This window comes from Apodemus sylvaticus, chromosome 17 (genome assembly GCF_947179515.1).
Source record: "Apodemus sylvaticus chromosome 17, mApoSyl1.1, whole genome shotgun sequence".
NCBI lineage: Eukaryota > Metazoa > Chordata > Mammalia > Rodentia > Muridae > Apodemus > Apodemus sylvaticus.
The window spans coordinates 44,024,774-44,041,975 of NC_067488.1; the positions used below are offsets into that span (position 1 = coordinate 44,024,774).

A 17,202-nucleotide genomic window follows, 5' to 3' on the forward strand; every position below is an offset into this window, starting at 1 on the left:
TTTCCTGTGTAATGTTGGCTGGCCGGGAGCTTGCTCTGACCTTGAACTGAGAGATCCACCTGTCTCTTCCTTCTGTGCTACCCCTGCCCAGCCAAAACAAGTTTTTTGTTTTTGTTTTTGTTTTTGTTTTTGTTTTTTTTTGGTTCTTCAAGATAGGTTTTCTCTGTGTAGCCCTGGCTGTCCTGGAACTCACTCTGTAGACCAGACTGGCCTCGAACTCAGAAATCTGCCTGCCTCTGCCCCCCAAGTCCTGGGATTAAAGGCGTGTGCCACCACTGCCCGGCATCAAGTTTTTTTAACGAAACAAAGTTTTTAAAAAAAAATTAACTGCATGTACATACATAAATAATTGCACCAGATAAAAATTAAATATCGATAAATCTTGAAGGCTCTGGAAACAACACAGAGCGAGGATAATGAGTCCTCAAAGCCTGTTTCTGGTTCGTTCAATGGTTCTCTCTGGTCTGGAGGCCACCTGTGTCGGCCATGTTTCTGGTGGAAACCTCAAAAGTTCTGCTTGGTTTTGTGATGTCCCATGGGGCCTCTGAGTTCCGTCATTCGCGTTTACCTCAAGGAAACCAAGAGACACCGTAAGTGATGAGCTAACTCTGTTGTTTTGGGTGGAGGTGATGACAGCTGACATTTGGTTACTCACGCTCTTGTATATAAACCCCCAAGGATTACCAAGGCTCACCAAGCTAGGCTGCAAGAGAATGTCATTTTTACCCTGTCACCTGTGTCCTATTTTAGGCAAATATGCATGCACTCGCATCTCCCGAGGGAAAGTCATGACACAGCCCTAAAGAACTGACGAGGGTCCTCTCTAGTGTGTCTGTGACGTGTTTTCAAAAAACATGTAGTGGGGGAAGGTACACGCCACATGGAGGTCCACCACCAACAGGCTGGGTATCACGATGGTACAGAAATCTATAAGAAACGGGGAAGAATGACTCTTACTCCCCACGCAACTCCAGTTTCAGTCATGGGAATGTCATGCTTCGGCCTTCGAGCATTCTCTTGAAACATCAGACCCCCAGGGGACTTTGGGGCCTTCAGGCATTGGGCTGGATCATGTTTTCTGTGGTCTGGAGTCTCATTGCTTTGATGATAGCTTCCCCAGCTCTAAACACACACACCTTCTTCGGAACTCTCCAGTTTCCGGTGTGAGTGGATCTGATCTTGTCCCTCTATTTACATACATGTTATTGATCTGTTTCCCTAAAGGAGCCTGACTAATACTTTTTGATTGCAAAATTTGGGAGATGGAGGCAGAAAGAGCTAGAGTTGAAGACCAGCGTTGGCCCATATACAAGACTGAGGGCAGCCTGGGCTACATAAGACCCTGTCTTAACAACCAACTAAGCAAAAAAAAAAAAAAATTATGAAACACACGTGCATACAGACACTCAGACACATCCAAACACACTATAGTCCACTCTAATTCTACCTGAGCCTCAGTCTGGCCCTGACCCTGCTCACCGGACTGTGAAATCTCTGGGTCACTGAGGTGAGAACCCCATTCTATAATGCTTTGCAAGACTATTGCAAGTACCTTCCATGGGGACAAAAGCCATCTGGTGTACATTGCCAGCCTGTCTGCTGAGCTCATTTGGCCTTGGACTTAGCTTTGGCTTGGTCTCAATCCCAGGGAGTATCGTTTGATGTCAGCCTGTCTATACTATGTCCCTGGTCATATTTGGTCTTCGTTGTCTGTGGGTCTTAATCATTGGTAGCCTTGGACTCTGTCTCCTTCCTGTCTTATTCATGAGTGTGACCGTCCTCAGATGGCGCAACTCTTGGCCTTGGCCTTCATCTGGAAAGCTTGATTAAATCTAAATGGATGTCTTCCTATGCTCCCTGGAGCCAGCATAATGTGCAGCTCCCTGTGGGTAGAGGCTGGAGCACTACCATAGGTTGCACTCAGAGGGTGTCTTGGTGGCTTTTCCATTGCTATGATAAGACACCATGACCAAGACAACTTATAGAAGAAATAGCTCATTGGACTTATAGTTTCAAAAGGTGAGTCCAAGACCACCATGGCAGGGAGCATGGCACCAGGCAGGCATGGCGCTGGAGCAGTAGCTGAGACCTTACATCTGATCCACCAGCATGGATCAGAGAGAGAGAACTGGGAATAGCATAGAATGTTTAAACTTCGAAGCTTAAATGATTTCACCAACAGGGGACCAAGTATTCCCAATATATGAGTCTATGGGGACACTCATTTAAACCACCACAGAGGGAGAGCATCTGTAAGTGACTGGGTGGAGTGAGGTCCCCCTGGCCCACATCTCTCTCCAGGGCTAAGGAATGAGCCTATTGTTTGCTGTGCAGAACCCCACAACACACACACACACACACACACACACACACACATTCACACACACACACACACACACACACACCACTCACACACACACATACACACACACACCACTCACACACACACCACTCACACACACATAAACACACACATACACACACACTACTCACACACACACACCACTCACACACACACACACCACTCACACACACACACACCACTCACACACATACACACACACACCACTCACACACACACACCACTCACACACACACCACTCACCACTCACACACACACACACACACACTACTCACCACTCACACACACCACTCACCACTCACACACGCACACATACACACACACACACCACTCACACACACACACACACACACCACTCACACACACACACACACACCACTCACACACACACACACACACACACACACACATACACACACACACACACACCTGTGAGACCTGGGCAGGGCTGGGAACCTGGGCCAGAAGACCAAGCTGCAATATAGCTGCACTGATTCTCAGCTATCACCAGGGGTTAGGGTCAGTACTCCTTTAGGAAGGGGACCACTGCGGCCACCATCTGTGGAGCAAACTTCTGAGTCTGAAGCTTTTCTAACACATCTGGGCCATGACCCCACCGGCTTCCAGTGCTGGAAGGCTGAAGGCAGCAGGTCCTATGGGACCCTCCCTGCCCACCAGAGACGGAGAGAATGTTATGAAGATGGCGCTCTGGGGAGCAAGGGAAGAGCTTCGCACTCTATGCTTTTGTTGTTCTCTGACCCCTGACCTCCACCTCTACAACCTCCAGGTTGCCTGTGAACAAAATCAGAGCCATTGGCACCACAATGCAAAGAGGCTGAGGAAATGGTAGGCGAGGAATGAGGGAGAGGTGGTGTGCTGAGCACCCCGTCTTGCATCTGGCCTTCTCACTACCTGTACCCAACCCACACCAACCAGCTGAGCTGAGCACAGCCACCAGGTCCCAGTCCCTTCCACTGGCCTCATTTGCTTTCAAGTTGTCTGTACCATTGTCAGGGTCCATTAACTGCTAAGACTCATGCCACCCCAGCCCTGTCTGTCTGTGCGTCTGTCTGTCTGCCTATCTATCTATCTATCTATCTATCTATCTCTGCCTTTCTCCATTGCTTTCTGTTTTCTCTTTCTGTGTCTCTATTTCATCCATCTCTGATATCTCCCTCCCTACTTCTGTGTCTCTGCCTCTGTCTCTCCCCCTCCACTTGGGCAAGCGCATCCAAGCTGTCTCTACCTTCACAGAGCAACCGGGGCATACAATGGCCTCTTCCAGCAAGCCTGATCCTTCCCAGCCCAGACCTTGTAATGTTTGCAATATTTATAATACCTTTCGAGGCAGGGGCAAACAGACCCTACTCAGGCCGTAGAGAGACCTTCAGAGTCTAAAGCCTGAGCACTGAGCAGACATTGAGGATCCAGCAGAAGCTGGACAGCCTAACAGGGCAAGACAGCCTAGTGTGTCCCCACAGAACTGCCACAGCAGGGCCTGACCAGGAGAACACCTGTTGAAGACTCTACAAGCACTGCCCTGGGGAGCCACCCAGCAGGAACGAAGAGAAAGCACTGGGACAAAGCAGCTTCAAGCATGCGAGGCTGGTGCACAGGGCAGGGTCCAGCTGCATTTCCTGTGGTAGTGTCTACACTGCACAGTGTGCCTTCCGCAGCTTTTCCAGAAACCTCTTCTATTTGGAGTCTCTGTGGCTCCCACGTGTCTATGGGAAAGGTATACAGCCTAACCAGCCTCTTCATCCTGCCTCTCCATCCTTTCAGGGAAAAAAAAAAAAAACATTGATAGCAGGGAAGTGCCTGAGAGACCCTGGGGACATGATGGACTACAGAGGAAGGCTGTATGTGAGCGTCCATATAGGTCCCTCTGCTCCATGCAGGGCCCTAGGTAATACTCTTCCCAGCCTGCCCTGTGTGGCCATGGTCCAGGGTCAGCGCATATTCCTGGCCCCATAGGGAGGTGATCTAGATGCTGATGCTGTCTGGGATGGCTGGAAATAGCGAATAAGATGGGAGGAGCCCTGACTTTATGTCAACAAACTAAAGTCATCTGAGAGGAGAGAATCTCAATTAAGAAAACTCGTCCACGGGGCCTGCCTCACCCTTCTACTATCCCTGCCTGCAGCATAATGAGAGGATAAGGGTGTCTGACAAGGACAGGTCCTGCAAGGAGGAGGTTACCATTCCAGACCACTCTGAGAGTGGGTCTTCCAGGATCCAGAAGCAGGCAGTAGCCATGGCTCCTGCAGACGGGCAGGGGCAGCTGCTCATGACCTGCACAGGGTGTACTGGCTAGTTTTGTGTGTCAACTTGACACAGGCTGGAGTTATCACAGAGAAAGGAGCTTTAGTTGGGGAAGTGCCTCTATGAGATTCAGCTGTGGGGCATTTTCTCAGTTGGTGATCAAGGGGAAGGGCCCCTTGTGGGTGGTGCCATCCCTGCGCTGATCATCCTGGGTTCTATAAGAGAGCAAGCTGAGCAAGCCAGGGGAAGCAAGCCAGTAAGAACCATCCCTCCATGGCCTCTGCATCAGCTCCTGCTTCCTGACCTGCTTGAGTTCCAGTCCTGACTTCCTTTAGTGATGAACTGCAACGTGGAAGTGTAAGCTGAATAAACCCTTTCCTCCCCAACTTGCTTCTTGGTCATGTTTGTGCAGGAATAGAAACCCTGACTAAGACACAGGGGGAGTCAAGGGGACACAACTGTTATTCTGTCTAGGGTCTAGACATACCTACCAGTGCTCCCAGACCCTAGCCTTGGGCCTGCAATGCTATCTATCGAAGACAGAAGAGTACAGTGCCCAGCAGAACAGAGCCTCTGCTTTGAAGGTGACCTGAGAATGGACTGGACCCAAGCATCCCATCCCAGCATCTTAGGTTGGGAGATAGAGTTTATGAAAGAGTCAGGAGGGACAGTAGGTTCAGAGGCCCTGCTGTGAGGCACCCCAAGCTATGGAAGGAGAGCGGATAGGGCAGGCCTGTCTCCATGTCTCTGCCTGAGAGCCACAAAAGAGACCCTTGAATAGGCTCTTCACTGGCAGTGATGGTGGCAATAGGCCTGAAAGGGGGCAAAGGAGGCCCCAGGAATCCCAAGACAATGCCTCAGCTTGAATGCCTTACAGAGAATGAGGTCATAGTTCCTTATAAGGGCTGCTCCCATTCCAGGGAAACCTTCTTAAGAGCTTCAACTATGGCCTGCCCTAAATATACCAGGGAGGGGCTGAGCGAGCCGAGACCCTCAAAAGAGGGGTGAGAGTTGTAAGCTGCTACAGGTAAGAGTTCTACACTGGAGCAAATGCCCTGTGGTACTTGGGCACAGTTAGGGCTGCCCCTCCAGCCCACTCAGTCCCAGCCTCCAGGACCAGCATTCAGGCGTCCACTGTACACCAGAGGCATTCTGACATCTGCAAGCACCACCAGGCATGAAGTTCAGGGTCACTGCAGCAGCAGCCCAAGACAGCCACCCAGAGAAATAAATGTGTCCCAGAAAAGTCCCTGTCCTGCAATGGCCTTCAGTCCCACTAGGGGACTATCAGGAATCTCTGTCACTTGACTTGCTACAGGCTTGGCTTGGGGGGGGGGGGTTGTTTTTGTTTTTGTTTTCTCGGCATTATCTAGGTGACTCTGTGCTCTACCAGCTCTCTTGGGGTGCGGCTCTGACCACCCAGTATTTACTCCCCACTTATGGTCCTGCCAAGGCCACCACTCTCCCAGAAGCCTTTTGTTCCCGTTCCAAGACTGAAGTTGAGGCTCAATGATGATGACAATGACAGATAGGGGAGGGACAGATGTAAACTGTAATCTCTACTCTGGGGCGTGGCAAGCTGGGGACAGCGTGGCCAATACTGTTTTCCTACAGTCTCCTATCTGCATCTCGCTGGGAAAGAAGGCCCTTCCTTTTCCATTCCATCCTCCTTCCTCTGCAGTCTCCTGGTGTGGCTATAGGTACCCTCAAGGGATTGGCAGGAGTGCAGATATCACAGCCTAGGAAATGAGTAGACAGCTAGCTGGCCAATCCTCTCTGCCGGTCTGTGGCAGACAAGAGCCTTCGAGCTGGAACCATGACTTGTCTGTCTGGTAATCGTTGGCTGAGAACACACCTGCCACACAGAAACCGTGAGCAGAGGGAACCAGATGGGCTCTCTCAGAAACCTGTAAGTGTCCTGGCTAAGAGAAGTGGTCTCTCTCTCAAACCCAGCTTCTGCCTCAACTCCTTAGCCAGGGAGAGCCTGAGAGAAGGCTCAGGTACGTGTCAGGATTAGAAGGCCCTTGATCTTCCCCCAGAAGCCATTCGCTACATTCCCAAGATCACAAGACCATGGGATCATGGGCAGGCAAGGGCTCTTTGCTCCGCATCCTTTCTGGGGTCCTCAGAGGACCTCCGAAATGAGATCTGGAGCCTGGGGGACCTCCGCTTGCTGTCATGCCTCTTGGTACTTTGAAGGCAAAGCCTTCTGACTCCCAACCCCACACACAAGGACACAAATATACACACACACACACCCCAAGCTTCACTTTGTGTTGAAACAGTTCTGGAGACGCAGGGACACAGACCCTCCCACCAGTGGGAGTCAAGTCACAGTTCTTCCTGAACAGAAGAACAGACGCAGAAGGAGAGATCCGCCCAAGGGCTCCCAGCACCGGTGCCTGTGGCTCAGTGTCCCTCTGACAGCTCATCAAATCCAAAAATCCATGTCCTCACGCTGAAGTTCCTGTCCCAGTCAGCTGCCATACCATGGTTAGCAAAGCTTTGTGTACTGAGGGGGAAGTTTTGGTAAGATTCTAGAGGACTGAAATAAAGTTCAGCATCGAGTTTGAGGTTGAAGATGTTTGTATTTCCCTTCATGCGGAGGCCCTTCTGTACTTTACCACCGAGAGGAGTTTAAAACTACTTTCAGATAGCCTAGAATTTATTACAAGACAGATACCACTGTATAAATTTAGGACTGAAGGTTTGTCCCAGAGACTGTTTAGTGCTAAATGTTTTGCTCACAAGCGTCTATGAACAGATTCTCAAAGCGGCTTGGCCACTCCCAGCCTCGGTTTTTGAAGTCACTGCTAGCGCCATCCCTGCAGCCGGTACAGCGTGAGCAGAGTGAGCCACATGGGAATATAAAATAGAAACATGCATTTGACATGAACACACCTGGCCTAGTGGATGCTTGGACAGCGTATGCATTGTAGCATCAGCTGTCATCTACGGAATACGAGAAGCATCGGACACTGCAGGCCTTATGTGTAGAGTGCGCCAGCCCATGCAAGGGACTTGAGCAGACATGACCTGAGTGATGATATCCTGAGGACGCTGAAGACTGACCACGCCATTAAGAAAGCCAATGAGAGAAGCAGACACGGCCTTCCTGAGACCCAGTCACACATTTCCGCCACCCAATGCAGGCCTGGCCTCCCTCACAGTCTCTCTCCTGTTTGATTTTCTTGACTCACAGTTCTGAAACAATGACTGATTTTGATCATGAAGGTATAGCAAACACACTCACCCAGCACCAGGAATCTTCTTCCCCTTAAGCAGGTCAGAGATGTCCTCTGTACAGAGGCTAGGTGGTTGGACAAAAATCTCACCCCCTAGGTATGGTAGCAGCTACAGAAGACATGAACCAGGTGGCCTTGTGAGACCCCCTACCCAAGAAGCCCACCTCCTGGAGACCAGCTAGAGGCTACATCCTCCTCCAGTGACCAAGCACAGTAGGTCACTTGGGTATTGGGTGGAAGAGCTGGGTCACCTCCCCAGACATGCAATCAGGTGGAGACATAGCCATTATAGAACCCCATGCAACCAATTTCACAGAGCAAGGTTCTGACCACAAGAGAGACACTGGGCAGAACTTCCTGAGACCCACCCTTGAGCTAGAAATATCAAACATGCCTGCTCAAGTGCATGTGCGAGTAGATGAACAGACATTCAGGTATATACACACATGTACACGCACTCACAGCATGGCCATAGATACATGTATTCATATGCATACTCACAAGAACACATACCAATAAATACTTGTACACTCATCTACACACATCACACACACACATTTAGAATATCATTTTAATATGTTTAAACATATTGACCTAATAGTTAAATATTTACTCTCATTTAATGCATAAAGACGTTTTCTTATAATTCTTAAATATCTGAGTCTCAGAGGGTGAATTTCTCTCTTTTTTAAAAAATTTATTTTATGCATATGAGTACACTCTAGCTGTCTTCAGACACACCAGAAGAGGGCATCAAATCTTGTTACAGATGGTTGTGAGCCACCATGTGGTGGCTGGGAATTAAACTCAGGACCTTTGGAAGAGTAGTCAGTGCTCTTAACTGTTGAGCCATCTCTCCAGCCCCCAAATTTCTCCCCCCCCCTCTCTTTTATTTTATTTATTTATTTATTTATTTTGTTTTTTCGAGACAGGGTTTCTCTGTGTAGCCCTGGCTGTTCTGGAACTCACTCTGTAGACCAGGCTGGCCTCGAACTCAGAGATCCGCCTGCCTCTGCCTCCCAAGTGCTGGGATTAAAGGTGTGTGCCAGTACTGCCCGGCCAAATTTCTCTTTTTAAAAAATTGTTTACTGGACTGGAGTGTCCCGAGTTACCACCAAAGGCCAAGCGTATGCTCCTGGTGTGGGCTGCCACCAGAGGCCATGTGGATATCTGAGGGCTATGCTGCCATAAGGAGCATGCTCATCTGAATGCTCTGTGGCCATGGGGACATTTGGGCCCATGCTACTACCAGAGCCACGTCAGGGTCTGTGGTGATGATGTCCCAGGTCCATGTTACCACCAAAGGCCATGCAGATGTCTCTAGGCTGGACTGTTGCCTGAGGCACTTGTGCTAAACTGGCCTTACCCCTCACCAGAGAGCTGGCCACAAGGTCGTGAGCGGTCCCTGCCCCTCACTGGCTGCAGCACTCTGAAGAACAGACCCTGTCCCTCACCTGGGCAGCCCAGTAGAACTGGCCCTGGTGGCAAAGGTGTACATGAGCCCACCCCAAGGACATGAGAGCAGGAGAGCTGGCCCTGCCCCTTGCCAGGGTAGTGTTGGAGAGCTCACCCCAGTGGTATAGGTACAGGTGAGCTGGTGGGCTGATCAACTCACTACAACCCAGGCCCAGATCTACAGCTTTGAGTTGGTCTACACCAACATCTACCCTACTTATGCTCTGCTGGAACATATGGAAAGGGCTGGTTCTACAGATCCAAAGCTGTAGGATCTCCATGGCACAGAACAACAACAGGATATCTGAAAGGAATTCCTATGAGGATCTAGTATTGATAGTGTAGTAGAAGTCAGGGCCCTGGAAACAGAACAGTGACTCATTGCAATGAACATTTGCAAGTGAAGATGTAGACAGAGGGTGTACTGAGGAACACACTGTGGCACACTCTATCTTCCATGACAATATGTTTTGTTTTTTAATTCTTATTTAATTTTATGGGTGGGGGGAGGTTGCAAGGGGGAATGATGGATGTGAAGGGATGGAAAGATGAGTGGGAGTCTGGTTACATGATGTGAAATTCACAAAGAATCAATAAAACGTGTTTTTTGGGTTTTTTTGTTTTTTTTTTGTTTTTTTTGTTTTTTTGTTTTTTTGGTTTTTTGGTTTTTTCGAGACAGGGTTTCTCTGTGTAGCCCTGGCTGTCCTGGAACTCACTCTGTAGACCAGGCTGGCCTCGAACTCAGAAATCCGCCTGCCTCTGCCTCCCAAGTGCTGGGATTACAAGCGTGCACCACCACGCCCAGCTCTAAAATGTTTAATTAGTATGTGTGCACGTGAGTGTGTGCATGTGCGTGTGAGCAACTCTCCTTGCTCCCTTCTGAAGCTGCCCAGGGCAAAGGGTGGGTCCCTCTCAGGAAGGGGAGGCTGGGAAAAACTAGCAGAGGCCTAGATCTGGTCAGGCTGTTGTCCAGAGATAGGTTATCTGTAGCAGAATTTTAGCAGAACCATTTTATCAGGCGGGAATTGGGAGTGGTGGCATCTAAACTTTGAAGTAGCCTTTTATCATGATTGTTATCTAGGATTTTTATAGAGTTAGCCTTTTGAAGGATTCTCAGAGCCTTGCAGGACAAAGCCAGGCAAACTAGGATGACTGAGAATTGCTTAGGAGAAGGGTCTTCTAAGACAACCCCTAGATCAGAGAAGTTTGCCTTGGGGAAATTGATTTGCTAAAAGTACCTTTTTCTTTTTTTTTAAACAGTTAAGTCAATTTATTTAAACACTTGACATAGGCATCTGCAATGGAGACTTCAACCTCCACTCCCAGCTTAATACTGTTGGAAGTAATCTGCTTAACAATCTCAGAAGGACTATGTAAATCAAAGGACTATGTAAATCAATGAGTCGCAAGTGGATCCTCTAATGATCTGCTAACGATCCCAGGTCTTGGAACCTTCACCACAAGGTGTTTTTCTGGTAGTGATTCTCAATGTCTTGGTGGGCATGCGCACCGGTCCCTTCACTTTCAGATTCTTTTGCTTTGCGCCTCTGATCAAGTCCGCACAAACCTTCTCCAGCGACTTCACATTGTGTGATTCGAATCCGGTGAATCGCCATTTCGGGCTCCACGGGCGTCTTTCCAGTATCTTTAAATGCCATAACTGAGGCGTGGCTTCCTGACTGACTTGACGGAACAGACAGAGCTCCACAGCACGCAATAACAATAAAAAGCTGGAGCCAGGCAGAGCCATGCAGCCGAGACAAAATGGCAGGAGTGTCTGAGCATGGGTGGCTAGCTCAGGAAGGCGAACAGGCATATCCTATACAGCTGTCTCTGCGTCTTTAATGCTAAACCCCAAGCAGGATCCCTAAAAATCCTTGCAATAATTGTCCCTTTCAGACAAACTTTCTGGAAGCTTTTCCCTGCCTTTGGTGAGCAATGCCTCCTTGGGGGACTGTTCTGCAGACCCAGGCAAAGGGCACAGTGCCAAGTGAGATACTCAGTCCTTTCCTAGGGACTCCCACCTCCACAGCCAGAGCCCACCCATCCGAAGCTGGTGGGACTGGAAGCAGCCTGCCACCCTCTCGCCCTGACCGCCTTTAGGGCTTGGCTTCTCATTCAGACACCAGACAACTCGACCTTGGACATGTCCTCTGGGCATATTCAAGCGCTGGTAGGACCCTTGTTTTTCTTCCTTACTAGATTGGACTTCAAGCCCAGGAGGAGTGGAAAGTAGGCCTGGAAGCCACACGTTCCGAAGGCCCAGTTCTGAGGAAAGGTGAGGGGTGGCCAGTTCTCCACATTCTCCGTTGTCAGGATGCAAGGCCTCCTTGGTCAGTGGTGTGGTTTTGGCACCAACGTTGTGATCATAAAGAGAAAGAGGTTTAGAGAATGTGGCCTACGGCGGTGTGGGGAAAGGGGGTGCTCCAGCGGACCCGTGCTGAGGCAGCCCTCACACATCTCCTCAGAGAGGAGAGAGAGTCAGGGTTCTGTCTAAGCTCCACCCCACAATTACCTGGCAACAGCCAGGTATGCCCCTCCCCACAGTTACCTGGCAACAGCCTGGTAGGCCTGGCCTATAAAAGAGGCTGTTAGGCCCCTCCTCTCTGTCTTATCTCTTACCTCTCTTACCCCTCTTATCTCTCTGCCCTCTTGGTCTTGGGCTCACTTCCCCTCCCCCATCTCTCCACGTGGTCATGACCGGCCTCCACTTATCTACTCTCTCTCTCTCTCTCTCTCTCTCTCTCTCTCTCTCTCTCTCTCTCTCTCTCTCTCTCTCTGCCTTTCTCTGCCTCCACTACCCCATTAACTCCCATCCTCTGTCCTGAATAAACTCTACTCTATACCATGTCTGTGTGTGTCTGGTCCCTCAGGGGAAGGGAAGCCTACCATTCTCTCTAAACCTCTTTCTCTTTTTATGAACTTAACAATGGTACTGAAACCCGGGGAAATAACAGAGAGTTGAGAAGTGGAGGCTGGCTATGACCACAAGGAGAGAGGCGGGAGGGGAGGAGAGCCCAAGAAGGCAGAGAGGAGTAAGAGAGAGAGAGAGAGAGCAAGAGCAAGAGAGGTAAGAGAGAAGGAGGGCCCCAGCATCCTCTTTTAAAGTGGGCCAGGCCTACCTGGCTGTTGCCAGGCAATGGTGGGGTGGAGCTTAGACAGAACCCTAATAGCACTTTTTTTTTTGGAGACAGGGTTTCTCTGTATAGCCCTGGCTGTCTTGGAACTCATTCTGTAGACCAACTCAGAAATCCGCCTGCCTCTGCCTCCCAAGTGCTGGGATTAAAGGCGTGCACCACCACCGCCCGGCTTTAGTCAGCACTTCTTGATCACACAATACGCCATACTAATGACCCTGTTCCCTCTCTCTCTACCATCATGTATGTATACACACATCATCCACAGTGTGTACTGGCTGCCCATGGCCTAACACATCAGCTACAACTCATACACATGTAACCTCATATTCATATACACCCCCATAACATAACCCATAACATATCCCAACCACAGTTTACACACACCCACTCAACACTGAAACCCCACCCACGGCTCACAGGTCAGTGGTGAACAGCAATGGTCCATATAGTGAGCATGCCCAGGAGAGCCAGCCACACTCACAGACAGGGCATGTGAGCTGGTCCACCTCAAACCAGAAAGTCAATGTCTGAGGAGAAGACTGACTCCATTGACTGTGTGCACACACACACACACACACACACACACACACACACACACACACACGTGCGCGCACGCCCTGGAATTTATACAGTTTATACAGTGCTAGGGATGGGACCCAGAGCCTTGTGTGTGATAAACAAGCACTCTTATCTACTAAACTTCATCCCCAACCCTGAAGGTATCACACTTCTGTAGAGCCAAGCACAAGCCACCAGCCACAGGCACATTGTCAGGATGCTGGGTCATGAGTTCTTGGCTGGAGGCTGGACCAGCATGAATGGTGCATATAATATAGTTCATTCTAATCTCAGTCGGGATGGCTGGTCCTAAGGTGAGCAAAAGACCTCATAACACATCCAGTTGTCCTTTGAGTTTGCCCTATGCATGTTTCTGACTCTATACTGGCTCTCGACACAGGTTGAGGTCCAAGCCTGCAACACGTGGCCTTTGGTGCTTACTCATACTGTGGTGAAGGCTGAATAGCCCCTCCAGACAGAGTCAACAACTGTGCAGAGGGCACAACACTCAGGGTCGGCTGGTGTGCTGGGCTGTAACTACTGGAGTATATAGCAGCATATGTCCCAAGGCCCAAGGACTTCTGGTCTGACACCTGGTTCTAAGCAGAAGGTGATTCTTGATTAAAGATCAAGGGAAAGAGAAAAGTCCGTTTTGTGCAGCTGTCTGTCTGTCTGTCTGTCCCCTCTGGGGCATCAGCAGTATGCAGCTCAGACTATTCCAGAGAACTTTCTGTTCAAGTGTTCAGCCTTTTCCAAGCCCTCTTCATGTCCAGTCAATGATGGAGTAGGGCCGGCACCAGATATGGCCACTAGACAGAACCCCAAGAACCTCCTGCCACTTGTATATGTGGGGCAAGTAAAGCAGCCCTTGGCAAAGCTTAGATCTGCAGAGGCCTCAATCTGGTGCCAATCCAGAGCTGGACATCATCAGCTCCTATTGGTTATCTGCTGCTGCCTTGTCTTAAAAAAAACTGAAGGATTAAGCAAACTGGTGTCAGTAATGGTGTGGGGTTATAACCGATGCCAGATGCCGCATATGTGGGGACAGGATGATGGACAGACTAGAAGAATCCTGAGTTGCAGGCAGAACCTTGTTAAAGGAAAAATTAGTAGGGGGTGCACACAGCTGTGATCCCATCCTTTTGAAAACTGAGGCAGGAGGATGTATAGCTTGAAGTCATCTGGGCAATAGAATGAATTCAGGGAGACAGAGTCAAAGACAGAGACATAGAATTTTAATCCATAACACCTAAGAAAGTAGCAAGACAGACTCTATTGAAGACCATCCTAACAAGTGCAGGGCCCATCCACATGGGATTGTGGGTGGGGGGATCGGTCTCAATTCTCTCAATTCTCAATTCAACATGAGCTAATAGGGGTTTAGAGCCAAGGGATAGGGGAGTCAGTGGACGGAAAACCTAAAGAGAAAACATCGGAATGCAGAAGACACTGGCAGGCCTTGTTCCCTAGATTCCATCTAAAGGATGCATAAATGAGGAACCTGCTCAGATATGGAAGGGAGACTTTTTTTTTTTTTTTGGAATTTGGTGTTTTCGAGGCAGGGTTTCTCTGTGTAGCCCTGGCTGTCCTGGAACTCACTCTGTAGACCAGGCTGGCCTCAAACTCAGAAATCCGCCTGCCTCAGCCTCCCAAGTGCTAGGACTAAAGGTGTGCGCCACCACAGCCCGGAAGGGAGACTCTTGATAAACTTACATAGCAGAGTCCAGAGGAAGCGCCCAGAAGAGCCCAGGTTTCAGAGCCAAACTGATACATGGTTAAACCATTAGTCTTTGTTACCTTAAAGGTGATTCCAGCAAAGACTCAGGAAGAAAGGAGACAGATGCCGTGCAGTGGTGGTACACGCCTTTAATGCCAGCACTTGGGAGGCAGAGGCAGGCGGATTTCTGAGTTGGTCTACAGAGTGCGTTCCAAGACAGCCAGGGCTATACAGAGAAACCAGAAAAAAAAAGAAAGAAAGAAAGAAAGAAAGAAAGAAAGAAAGAAAGAAAGAAAGAAAGAGAGAGAGAGAGAGAGAGAGAGAGAGAGAGAGAGAGAGAGAGGAAGGAAGGAAGGAAGGAAGGAAGGAAGGAAGGAAGGAAGGAAGGAAGGAAAGAAAGAAAGAAAGAAAGAAAGAAAGAAAGAAAGAAAGAAAGAAAGAAAGAAAGAAAGAAAGAAAGAAAGAAAGAAAGAAAGAAAGGAGACAGTGATCATGACATGACCGTGATCACATGGCTGGGAAGGAATGTCTGCCAATCATCTGAGAAGCTGCAGAGTGAGGGTACGCTGCTGAAAACTGGAGGAAAAGCTACCTTTGTTATACTGTGGAGAAGAACTTGATCTAATTCTGTTCCTATCCCAGTATTTTTAGAACTTGCAAGTGAAGAACTAGATATTCAGCTGGAGGTATGACTGAGCACTGTGTGGCAGGCATGGACTGATGCTTTTGAAAGCTTAGAGCTGAATGGAGGGAGAAAGAAAAAAAAGGATTCCAAAGTAGAATTTTTAATCAAAAGAAGAGAAGTTTAAAATGTACAAAATTCTCCACCTACTCATTGAAGGAATGGGAAAGCCTGCTCAGGGAGATCAAAAGAGTGGGGCCTGATAGCCTTGCTACAATCTGTCAAGTACCATTCCTTCCCAAGAAGGAAGAATGATCACAAAAGCGTCATCAAGGTCATCCAACAGCCCCTCTGTCACAGGCCTGCAGTTTCAGGGGCCTTAGAAACAAATTTATTTCAGCTGTGGGGGAGGGGAGGGAACAGGGGTGCTGCCACTCAGTCAATCTCATATCACACAGCTGGCTCCCCACTCCGCCACTATACTTCTCAGCTGCCTAGGTAAGCTCCCCAACCCTCAGTGCTGTAATGGCATGGCTGTGTCTGCCTACACGTCAGAGGTAGTTTTTAAAGCCTGTGAGCTTTTAAAGCCAGGCAGACCCACTGTGGGAACCAGTTCAGCTGGTCCCATTACAATTCCCCACAGAGCTGGGGTGGGTGGGTGGGTGGGTGGGAGTAGGTATGTGAATCTGATACCCCAGACTACTGTTGTTTGAATGTGGACAGCGTGATCCTCAGGCATGGACCTGCTGAAGACCTGCTGTTGGGGCCTTGCAGCAAGACCAGGCACAGAGCTATGGAAACATCCCTGACACCTTCCCTTGGCTTGGGATGTCAACAATCCTACAATGATCACAACAGGACACTGGTATTCCAAGCCTGCCGTCCAGTTCCACTCTTCACCCGGAAGAGATCCAAGGCTGAGTAAAACAAAGTAAGCTCATTGTCACCCTTTAGGAATTTCCATCAGGTTCATTTTATTTGCCAATCAATAAGTTTAAAGATGGGGGGGTTGATGGATCTCAGACACAGTAGACAGCAACAGGAACAGTGAAAATAACTACAAAGCAGACAGAGGATTCCAAAACTGAAATTCAGCCCCCTGAGAGGTCTCGGTCTTTTAAGTGGTTTTGGTGGTGCAGGGTGGAGGCATATTCTATAACATTCTGCCACATTTTGTGTTCTTTCTGCCTCCTCCTCCGCGGTGTTCTAGGAGCTGGACAGAGTGATGGGGTACTCAACACTTGCTTGCTATCAGCACTTTGTTAGGAGTGTGCTGCTCTGGGGATGGAGGTTTTGATCAACAGCCCCTGGGCTGAGGAGAAGCCCTTCCTCAGGTCCTTGGTTTCTCTTGCCAGAGGTTGACTGAGATCCCATGTTACAAAAGGTTTCCCCCTTGTTATTGTGAATTCTGCATGCTTTTAAGGGCCGTATGGGGCTAAAAGAATGAATCAACAGTCAAAGAGCTCTTCCAGAGGACTTGACTTTGATTCCAAGCACCCACATGACCACTCACAACCCTCTGTAACTCCAGTTCCAGGAGATATGACACCCTCTTCTGACCTCTGTTGGGTACTGCATGCATGTGGTGCACAAGCGTACATGCAGGCAAAACACCCATACATGTAAAGATAAAAATGAAACATTTTTAGCCGTAGCCCAGTGGCTGAGTACTTGCCCAGCATGTGCCAGTGTCTGGCTATAGACACAACACCTCAGGAAAAAGGAGAAGACTGGGGCAGAGAGAAGGGAGATACTTCTCTTGACAGCTTTTTTGCCCAAAACAATCGTCTTAAGATTCCCTCTTACTTTCTAATTCAAATGACATTTTAAAAGTGCTGCAG

At 49.0% G+C, this 17,202-nt stretch overlaps 1 pseudogene; it reads right to left on the minus strand.

Annotated features, from left to right (window-relative positions):
* Window positions 1-10,584: 10,584 nt before the first annotated feature.
* Window positions 10,585-11,029, minus strand: LOC127667345 (40S ribosomal protein S20-like; annotated as a pseudogene).
* Between the last annotated feature and the right edge of the window lie 6,173 nt (window positions 11,030-17,202).